Raw genomic sequence first — 11371 nt, 5'->3', positions numbered from 1 at the left:
ATCAGATAACTGAATGTTAGAAATTAATTCTCCTGTTGTAATCTCTATCTGTGACTTTCAGACTTTTATTACAGGCTATGCCTTACTGAAGTCTCTGAGCTCTTCCCCATCAAGTCCCAGTTTAATCAAGACTTTTATTTTGGCTGACTCTCTCTCAGTATTTTCATAGTTCAAGTCTATAATCACTATTCAACAGTTTTAATTATAGCTACTGCTCAAGAGACCTGAAACTTAGCTTTTCATATCTTTATGAACTATTTCTTGTATGGGGTTTTGAAGATCTCATAATTTAAATGCTATTAGAAAAGTTTTATGAGAAATGGAAGTGAGATCTGGACCACAGTGAATATCCATGAATGGCTTCCAGATTTTATTAATTGCTTTGTGCTTGGATCCTGTAACCATCACATACTTAACAGGTGCAAGTTGAATATTCACACTACACAGTTTTGGGGGGGGCTGCAGAACACAACCCTTTAGGGTGGTGAGAAATGTCCAGGCCTCCTCTGTAGCTTATCTATAAAAAACAAGCGTCACAAAACTCACTGCCTTCCAAACCTACAAAAATATCCTTGTGTGTCCGCATGCACTGAAAGAATTGTTTCCTGCAAGGATATCCTCAGTTCAAGGTGGTGAGAAACAGGTGGCACAGGCAAACATCTGCTTTGCTTTGCCTTTTCTATCATGAGATTTGGGCAGCCTGTGGACGTGATTAGTGATCCCTTGGGAATACTGCCATGCTCCCTTATACATCCTCCGTGTTTACCCTGTTCTGATGTGTTTTTGCACTCTGGCAGATATCACCAACTCACACAGTGTACACATCACTGTGCTTCAGTTTCCTTCACCCAGATATTTTTCACTGCAGATACAAGCAGTGTTTATAAGGTTTCTCTGGAAGGAACAGGCAATCAGCTTATCCTAAGCCTAGCTCTGGGCAGTGAAGTCTTCTAAGGTACACCAGGCACATTTTTTTCCTGGAAGTGCCTTTCAAAGTCTCCACAATCATATGTTCAGGCTTAGATTTCTTAAGAGTGTATAATACCTGGACCTCCACACAAGGCAATACAATTGCTCATAGACACCTTTAGTGATGATTCTTTTATGTTTTCTTGTATTTATAAATAGAAAATGTGATGAATGCTGTTACCTGTCTGCCTTCATGTGTCCTCCTGAGCTGGTTTCATCACTTCATTTGGAGGTGATAATTTTTGTTTTGTCTGCTCTCTTTTTATCTCTGTTCTGTTTTATTTTCAGTGCTGCTCCAGCTCCAGACTAGTGGATGTCAACATCATATCTAATCCTCTGAAACTGAACTCTCAATTTTTATTTATTTATTTTTTTATTATCTTCTTCCAAGGCAAAGTACTATCTATAATTGCTGCTGGATTGAAAGCACTGGAGAATGAAGACAATATTTGTCTATTAGAGACAAAAGAATAACAAACTTCTCTGTAATGCAGTTGGCATGAAGTTTCTGTATTTTCATCTGTGGATAATTGTTTCTGTGATCAACAAGGAAAAGTTGCAAGACAGTTTTAGTCTGTGGAGGGAACTAAGAGCTGTTCTGTCTGAAAACATTAAACTAATTTAAGTCAGGCTGTGGGAAAAGTGATCAGAAAAAAGCACACAGTTGATTAACAGAAATTTCTCTAACACATAGAGGAGGGAAAGAGAGTCAAGGGAATCTGTAGGAATTCTGCTTATATCTTCAATGGGTTGTGAGTCTTTTTTTTTAAATGTAAAATAAAAAGATAGGCATGAGAGAGGAAAGAGCACAGAAGAGGTAAAGAGTATTCATCTGGAGTAAAAATGGGCTATTTGTTGAGATAAGCCTTTCCTGGTCACTGAAAACAGTTGTCTGATGCAACATGACAGGCTGTGCATGACAGAGGAAAGGTTACTTCATACTTGCCCTTCTTTAGTGCTAATAAAGAAGCAGTTACACTCCACTTTCAGAGTCAGGAGAGCTGCCTAAGACTGAGCTGGTGTAGCTCTCCTTGAGGATAGTATGTCCTTCAGGAGAAAAGGTGAGAGGAATTCAGTCGAGCAGCAGAAAGTGGAACTGTGTCAGAATTAGGAAAGGCATGGGAGGAAAGTTAGATAATCAGTTCTTGGTTGTGTTACTCTGAAGATATCTTTCCTCAGAAACAGTTTTGTCCTTGGTAAATAATGCTATATATAAGAAAGCTTTTGTCAAAAGGGACCAGAACTGATTGGACTAAAGATTTGGACTAAAATCAGATGTTTGCTTTAAATCTTATTTGCTGTGTGTGAGCTGTGTTGGATGTCCAGGCTGAGAATGGGAAAATTTCTGACTCTACCCAAAGAGGCAAGTGATGGTTAAAGACCTGCTAAGCAGAAGGAGTGTGGTCAGAGAGATAAGAAAATGTCAGAGGTACAGTTTTCTCAGAGACTGTAAGAATCAGTGATAAACATAAGAAGGCACTACACACACAGATCCTTAAAATACCTTTAAGAGTTTAGGCCTTAGTCCTCAGGATTATCCAGGCTTTTGATTCTGATAAGATGGTTTATGAAGGTGCCAAAAGGTACTGTTTACAGTGATGGTATTTATCATGTTTGCATTGAAAGCCTTCAGTTCACTAGATGAGACATGTTAGGGAGATAATTTACGATTGTCTAATCTATGTGTGAAAACTCTGAACATACAAGTTTGATGTGAAATTAAGTCTCTCTGGGAGTTCCTTTGTTATTTCTCTACTATTTACTCAGTTTCTTTATTTGGACTGACAGTACAAAATAATACATCTTCAAATGTTGTTGGCTTTAGCAATGTCCTGTTATAGCCATGCCTCCACTCAGAGGAAGAACAGTCTGGTGTCTAGAAAAGAGATACTGATTTACCCTCTTTTTGTAGTACATTCTCTGCTTCTCTTACTGCACCATTGTTGTCATACCATCTCTCATATGAGCACAGAACATGAGAACAAAGATATTTGGATTATACCCACCTCCTCTGCATCTCAGAGTGGCAAGTAGGATACGACATGGAATAATGTAGGGCTTTAGAGGGCCCAGCAGAGTGATTCCACACCTCAGAGTGTCCATTAGTTTATCTCCAGTCATGCTGCCAGTATTAGGTTTGAGCCCATTTAATACCCAGTAGAGCCCTTTCCACCTTCACTGTGCTATCTTTTACCTCACTGCCCAGGAGTTTTTATTTAGAGCCCTGCAGTAGTGAGATCTTGTGCCTGGTAATGTTTTATGGAAACAAACAAATCTTAACCAGAAATTTTGCCACCTTTTTTTTTTTTTCCCTTTTCCCTTTTGTTTCAGTTTCAATCAGCACCAAACACCATTACCTGTTAATAAGATACTAGTTATGCTGAGCAGGTCATACTGAATATATTTCTACTCCTTTCAGTTACACAGCAAGTGTAGTAATAGTTATTGTATTAATTCATTGTCACTATGGTAGATGATATTTTTGGCTTAGGGATATCTATACAAAATTAATTGAAGCCCAAACCCCGTTTTTGGTCTGGCCTGGCATGCATGCAAAAACTGTCTGATTCAATTATTCTTTTGTTTCATCAAAGAATAGTAGTGAGGAGCTTTCCTCATCTCCACTTCACAGGCTTACAAAATTTTAGTAACCATTTCAGAACCATTTAGTAACACCATTCCAGAAGGGACTTCCTGGCCTGATGTAAAGGAGAGAGACATTTTTGGATTTTTCAGGGGTTTTTTGCTTCTTTTTGGTAAGGCATATTTAAATACTGATCTCTTAATTTCCACAGTGTCATAAAGTTGCTGAACCAGAATGAAGAGAAAAGTGCTTCTGTTACTGAAGCAGAATATAGTAATATATCTGCTTGCCATGTGTCATTATCAAAGAAATACTGCAGCCAGGTTAGGCAGAACATTTGGAATCTCACAATCATTTAAAATCTTATTTCAAGCCAATGAAAGTCTATAGGACAAGTATATCAATACACACTTTTAATAATCCATTGTCTACCCATTTATCAAAATGGTTTTTTTCTTTTTTTCTGATTTTTTTTTTTACTATCTTCCATTATCTTTGTAAAGTGCTTGAGATGGGCTACTCATAGAGGAACATATTCTTTCAGGTAATAATTTATGTAAATTCTAAATCTTCTTAGTTTTCAGCAATGTATAAATATACTTAAATGCACACATGACTATAGAGTTTTACTACAGCCTGCAGCATGTGCCCAGTCCTGTACTTCCCTCCCTTCCCTCCACCTGTCCAGCTCAGGGTTCTGTGCTACCCTTCCCTATGTCCTGATCACAATTCATTCAATCCCTTCTGCTCAAATGCTAACATGCTTGAAAAGAGATGCCTGTCCTTTCTAATGAAAGCCAAGGCTAATGTGAAAAAGTTTTTGCTTCCCAATTATGTGATTAGTAATGGGAGTTTCATACAATGGATCTCACTTTACTCCCACGCAAAGCTCCATTTCACTGCAACATAATCCTGTCAACTAAAGTGCTGTTTTTATCTTGGTGTCACCAAGAGAAAGGAAAAGATCAGAAATCTTTGATTGCAGAAAAGATCAAAAATGCTCTGAAAGCAGGGTCCCTATAAAAATTTTTGTTTGTGGCAACTCTTTGTGGAGAGGCTCTTTGAATCTGAATGGTCAGATTTAAAAACAAACCAAAAAAAATCACAAAGATTTTCTTTGCTGAAAAATAATCATAATAATAATAATAATAATCACAAGAACAACACTAACTGTGATAAATTGTTTTTCAGTGAGCTGGGTTTCTGGGGAGAAGCCTCCAGAGCAGCGAGGTGTGAGGCACACAGAGGGTGGGAGGGAGAGTGGCAGCGCTGCTGCTCCCCCACATCCACTGGGCTGGGGAATCAGCAGGGGGGAGCAAGCAGTGCCAAAATGTTCCTCACAGCACAGTCTGACAAGGGAGCTCAGATGAAAGCTGTGCTATTTTAGTAAAAGTCTTTGGATAAAAACAAGGCCATAATACACAGCAGTGATCTAATAGTTTAAAACAGGTTTATTCACGAGTCCTCATTTAGTGTCCACTTAGGTAAAGCTCCTGTGGATTTATCAGCTAGTCAATCAAAAAGCAAAATATTTTGTCAAATGTTTAAAAATAAATAGCCATCTGACTTCAACAAAGGAACTTTTGCCCCATCCAGCTGTTGTTTTTATAGAGTTTTCTATCGCCATTTATGGTGTTTCTTTTCTCTCCTGCTCCTGTGCTCTGTTTCTCTTATGCAATGAATTGTGAGAGTAAGACAAACTAGGGAAGGAGATAAAGACATCATGTGATTTTTCTTTATTTGTTCTGTAAAGCATGTAGCTCATTTTATACAATTGTATAAATGGCAGTAAAACACTTGGCCTCAGTGGGAGCTTTATTTGGGTAATTTCTGCATAAAGATTGCAGTCTGGGGCTCCCACTGTTTTGAGTAGTTCCAAAATACTGAGATCACATCTGTACAATATCTAATATTTATTTTGCTTCTCTCCAAGGCTGGGATATTTGGGAAAAAGGAGGAAGAAAAATAAAAACACTGAGTGAATGCATTTTAGGAGTGTGTAGGATTGGATGGTCTCTCCTCTGAGCTTTGTTTGTGTTTTCCATTTAAAATAATGTGTGAAAGTACCTGGCAGTTCTTATGTTTCAAATGTTAGTCTCTAAGCAAAAATACCTCAAAGAGACTTTTCATTCTGAGAGAGAAAAATAAATGTTTTAAAATACCTTATCTTAGGTACATAATAATGTTTATACATAAAAATCTTGCCCCTGTCCCAGGGGAGGATGAAGGGTGAGGTGACACAAACTCCAGCAGCTCTGTGCTGTGACGGTACAGGCTGCAGTATTTTGTCACAGCTTCCTCAGCCTGCCTGTGCAGAATCCTGTGCTCTGGTGGCATTGAGGGGCACAGCAGACTGGCATGTCCCCAAGCCTGGCTGGGCACAGGACTTCACAGGAATTTCTTCTTGCATTTCACAGGAACAGGCTGGCTGGCTAAAGATTTCACCAACGAGCCAAAATGTGACATGAAGCCTTTTTATCTGTATGAGTCAGAGAAGAACAAAATCTAAGAGGCTGCTGACTGTCACAGCCTGAGAATTGATTTTTTTTTTCCCTACTGCTTTATGTAAATAATACACTTTCCAAGAATTAACACTGAATTCTTCTTTTAAATGTTTAAACTCTGCAAGAGATTGAGTTAATCAGTAGAAGTAATATTGGACTGAGTATACATCACCCCAAACATTTTGAACCGTAGTCACCTACTCCCTTCATCTAAACCAGCTACTTTTACAGAAATAAGAATAGTTATGCTGTTGGAAAATACCTGATTCTGCACAAAAGAAGAACAAAAAACCAGAACTGAAGAAATGGCCAAAGGGGCTAATAAAGAGCTACGAGGAGAAACAATTAAATATTTGGAGAGATGAACACTATGAAATGGGGAAGCCGAGCGTCATTGATTTGAAATGATGACTTTCTAATGGCTGTTTTCCTGCAGCTGAACTGTTTTTCTAAGATATATATATATATTTGCTATTTTAGTGTATGAGCATGTCTTAGAGAGTCCTCTTGTAGATCTCTGTTGAGCCTGTTACAATTTACCTGCCTTGAAATTCAATAGCTCTTTTTTGCTGCTGTGATAAGCTTTGTGACCAGTGTAGATATTAAATGTGAAAGGAGCACAAACCCAGAGGAAAGGAAGGTGTTAAATACTAAGTGGTCCTGTAAAAATTTTTCGGCTCTTACACCAGCTCTCACATCAAGAGACACTGAGGACCCAACTGCAAGAATTTGTACAAATACCAGTCAAAAAACGTACTTGTTCTCTTCTGAAAAAAGTGATACTGAAGTGCCTTTATGGGGATCTTGCTTTTACATAAAGTCATCATAAGAGGAAAAAGAAAGTTAAGTTTGTATGATGGGCCTTAATCTTGCAACAAGATTTGGAACCTTAAATAGTGGATATTTATATGCCTAAGGTACAAGCATCTGAAGTATGAGCACCTAAGCAACACAGGTAAATTCTGTGATGAAGAATGAAAAGTATTGTGTGGGAGGAAAGGCTGAACAGGGACACAGCTATTTTCTTACCCTCTGGAAGCACACAGCATGGTGAAAATGAAGCAGGGAGAAACAGTTTCCTTGAATGTCCAGTAAATCTGCTCCATTTATAAACAGCTAGAAATGATACTGAAACAAGCAGTATGCTTTATAGTTTGAAAATTGAATCCATCAAAGGCCTCTAGCTAGCTGACATCTTGGAATTAAAAACATGCCTCCAAATAGGCCAGCAAAGACTACTGGATTTCTGGGACCTTCAATGTACTCATGACAGATGTATAAGCTTGAATATAATCCTTTATGCTTTCTCAAAAGTAGAGTGCAATGTGTGCAAGGTAGCCCATGTACAAAATAGTCATTCCACTTTAATTTTAGAGAGAATGAATTACTAGAGTACTATAAAATAAAAAACAGGTTATAAAACATGCAGGAGAAGAACAAGTTGTACTGCCAGCTCCAGCTCAGATACATATGCACAATGCTGAGAAAATGAGCTGTCTTTCCCAGCCCCAGTGACAGTAAATAAAGAGCGATGGCTAACAAAAACAATGTGATAAAGGCTGGGTTGTGTGAATTGCTCTTTTGCAGGAAACCCATAGTACAACGTATTCATTAGTCATATTATTGCTAACTGAGGGTTATGTATAGCTGCCTGTCCACCCAGCTCAAAGCACAGTATGTACTGTATGTTTCCTCTGATGCACTGGTAGTGATCAAATCTAAGCTGGCTCTAATGTAAGCCAGAAAGGAAAATAAAACCAGCCGTTCTTAGAAGGGAGGAAAAAGAAAGCAAAGGAACAGTAAGGACACGTTAATTTAAAGTGATGTGAGGCCGAGGGTACGTTCCGCATCGGAGATGAAAAAAATATGGGGAGTGGCATTCCACGAGTACTAGAAAAAATCTATAGGAATTGGCAGTGTTTTACATTCATGTCTTATGGTTCTTGGCTCAGCTACTGCCAGTGGTGGTGTTTATTAGAGTGCTGCCTGTACTACAAAGGACCAAAAAGAGCTGCCAGCCTACAGCTGGTAATGTGCTTTATGTCAAGAGTAAAGGTAGAAGGACTGATACAGACAACAGACCAACAATTTTCTCATTGGGACTAAAAGACTCCTGATGGTTTTAATCCACAAGGAAGATGGTTGATCAGCCTGGAGTGCATTCTGGTCTTTTGAGCATCTGAAGAAGTCATTACTTAAAGGCCTTGGAGGCTGTGAGGGCATCCAACTACTCAGTGCTTGCTCATCAACTCAAGCAAGAGGAGTCAGAAGGCTCAATTATGAAAGTCTAGTAACAGTAAATCCTAAAACACTCCCTGATTTCCCAATTTTCTCTTTCAGGTTTGAGAGTTGAAGAGGCACTGGTGAGGCAGAGTCAGATGTTCAGTCAAGTCACTTCAAAGTAACAAGTTACCACACATCAAGGCCATTGTAAATGTTCCTGTGAGAGCTCTCAGCCAAGGGCAGATGCCTGATTAATTGAGACAATTTAGTCCAGAGTGGAAAGGATCTGTGTGCAGCCATGGACACTTCTTTGGAGCCAACATTATCTCCCTTGTCAGTATTGCTCCTACACCTGAATGTTGTTGCCCACAGAAGCAGAAACATTTGCTGCTGTGTCCTTGTACCTCATTTCTCCTCCGGGACTGTGTACATGCCACAATTCCATGTGAAGAAAGATTGTCAGAGGGGCCTAAAAAGGTAAAAATATTTGAAGTCTTCTGAAATTCAATGCAAATTGAATGTTTAACAGATTAAGACCCCAATTACATTATCAAGAACTCAGATAAACCCCACAGATATTGCTGGTGTAAATTCATGTAATTTCATAGTACCAAGTCCCAGTTTAGCTTCACCAATAATCTCATTTTGTTCTATGTAAAACACATAGTTTACCTAAGATTTTAAAAGCAATTCATTTCTCTTGACAGATAAGACATTACATTATTTTCTTACATTTGGATTGTCATCAGTCATCAAGTCAGAGATAACCCAAAGTCATTATACCAAGTACTTATAATTCTCCCCCTCAGAAAAAAAGCACTGAATCCTCACCCCAGTTGACTTTTCTCTAGGTACAGGAATATAAAACCCAACAGAGAGAATCTCAACATTTGCACTGACAGCTACACAGGGCTCAGTTTTATCATAAATGTATATGACTTTCCCTGAAAAAATGAATTTGGAGATTCAGTGTGTGCTCACTAGGTTATTGCAGGAAGGCTCACTGGGAAGTCTTGTGATGATCTACAATGAATTTCTGCAGGGCACCCCCTTGAAACAAGGACTGGCACTGGAGACACACCACATTATTAATTAAGCCTGAGATGCTTCTGCAACTCTTATCAACAAGTAAAGTTTTTATGCAAAATATGAATATTCCTGAAACTGTGTTTTGGTCCTACTGATTTGCTTGGTGATATGGCTCTGAGCTACATGTGAGGTTTTCTAGTTTGCTCTGGGGACTAGCTAAGTCAGTGCTGAGCCACAGACTTTGATGGAGACTTACAATAGCCATCAAACACTTTATTGGCCAAAGGAGAGCCAAGGATTAGAAGCTTAATCCTTGAAGCAAATTTTATTTCCTAACTTTTATTTTGCCCACAAAACAAAGTCCCTATAAACCCAGCCGTAGGATTTACTGGATGCATTTTTCCAGCTAGAAAGCAAATCTTTAACTCCCTATCCTTCATTTTATGAGACACTGTGAGTTCATCAGAGCCCTCCAGTGCAGGCTTGAGCCTCAGCTTCTTTTGTATTTGACTCGCCTTGACCAAAAGGTCTCAAGAACACAGGTGGCTCCTCAGGAATGGCGGGCCTGAGAGTGGCAAAGAGCAGGATTGAAAATAGAATTAGATCAGAAATAGGAGCTGGCTGTTATTTATTACTTATCGATAATCTGGTTCAAGCTACAGCGAAGCACTGAGGAACTGTGTTTGGATATTAACTGTTGTCCCCTCTGCTCATCAGTTCTTTTGCATTATGTGGCTTTGTACACTGAATTAAATTTACAAACCAGCAGCCCTCTGAGGACAGGAGATGAAGACATTTCCTCCTTCATTTGAGGTAGCTTGGGAGGGAAACTGAGCAGCTGAGGAGAAGGAAATGCTGAGATAGTAAATGGCACATACTTACTGCCAGGGCTGCTCAGGAAATTCCTTGAGTGAATCACCTGATTTTAGAAGGAACCATTTGGCTGGAACAGCACAGGAGAGCAGAGGTAACACTGTACCTGAACCCTCTTTCTGAAGGCCTGGAATTTGTATTCTAGAAAGACCAGATTTATATATTCAGCTACCACAATGAAACTAAAGATGTGTAATGGCTCCAGCCCTCCAGCTTAGGTGGCAACTATTTTTAGAGCATGAAAAGCAGTGTCAGGAGAGACAGTAAAGTTGAACAAGGCAAAAAGTAGAAAAAACAAATGTACTATGGCAATATGTAATTATCTACCCAAAGAGTAAGGCATTTAAGGGGAATATAAGGTCATGCTTGAGTTAATTCCCACAGTGATGCATCATAATCTTTGGAAGCATTTCAACAGTACTTCATTCTTTAGACATGCAAAGAGGTGTCATTGGGAAAAAAAGTTGGATAAATCCCAGTCTATTAGATGAATCAATGGAGCTTTTACTCACCATGACTACTGGTAGCAGAAATACTTCTGAAATGAAATATTTAACAGTAAAAAAATATTTAGAATATAATGTCATCAAAACATTTCACAAGAACAAAGAAAAACAACAATAGCAACAACAACAAAATAAAAGGAAGGAAGGAAAATAACCTAATGCAATGTAATATTTTTACTAGTTCTCACCAAGTCTTCTAAAAAGAATTTTGAAAAAATTAAAATGAGTATTTTTGAATGGATGTGTAGAGGGGAATCAGTGAGAAAAAAGGAAAGAAATCCTGTAGGCTGCATGGAAATTCTGCCTGTTCTACATGTGTACTCACAGGAAATACAAATACAGCACGGGAGAATATGAGCTTGCAGTTACTGAGGTTTTTGAAGTAGGACTGGCTGCAAAGGCATGTCCCACCCCAGCCAGCACAAACTGTACTGTAAACTGGAAATGACAGGAGAGCACTTTCACCCCGTCTACAGCACATTATGGGAACAACAGCAAAGCCCAGGGTTGCCTTGACCTAAAGAAAAGCCAAATACTTTGGCAGAACATACTGTAGGTTCTTCCAAATATGGAAGTTTTTTTCTGATCTCTGGGCATATTTCAGCAGAACTATTTTTAAACAGTGTTCACGCTTTTCAAGTACTTTTCTTTGACTGAGGAGCAGAAAAAAAGAAGAGAGTGTA

At 38.8% G+C, this 11371-nt stretch overlaps 1 long non-coding RNA gene across 1 annotated transcript; it reads right to left on the bottom strand.

Moving 5' to 3' along the window:
• Positions 1–4981: 4981 nt before the first annotated feature.
• On the bottom strand, positions 4982–11123 carry LOC147655974 (uncharacterized). Its single transcript, XR_015279505.1, has 3 exons — positions 11014–11123; positions 10695–10720; positions 4982–8749 (listed from the first exon to the last, which is right to left on the bottom strand). It is a non-coding gene; the product is annotated as an uncharacterized LOC147655974 (long non-coding RNA).
• Positions 11124–11371: the final 248 nt, after the last annotated feature.

This window comes from Cyanistes caeruleus, chromosome 1 (assembly GCF_971803275.1).
Source record: "Cyanistes caeruleus chromosome 1, bCyaCae1.hap1.1, whole genome shotgun sequence".
Classification (NCBI taxonomy): Eukaryota; Metazoa; Chordata; class Aves; order Passeriformes; family Paridae; genus Cyanistes; species Cyanistes caeruleus.
This window is presented reverse-complemented; position numbering and strand designations above follow the sequence as displayed.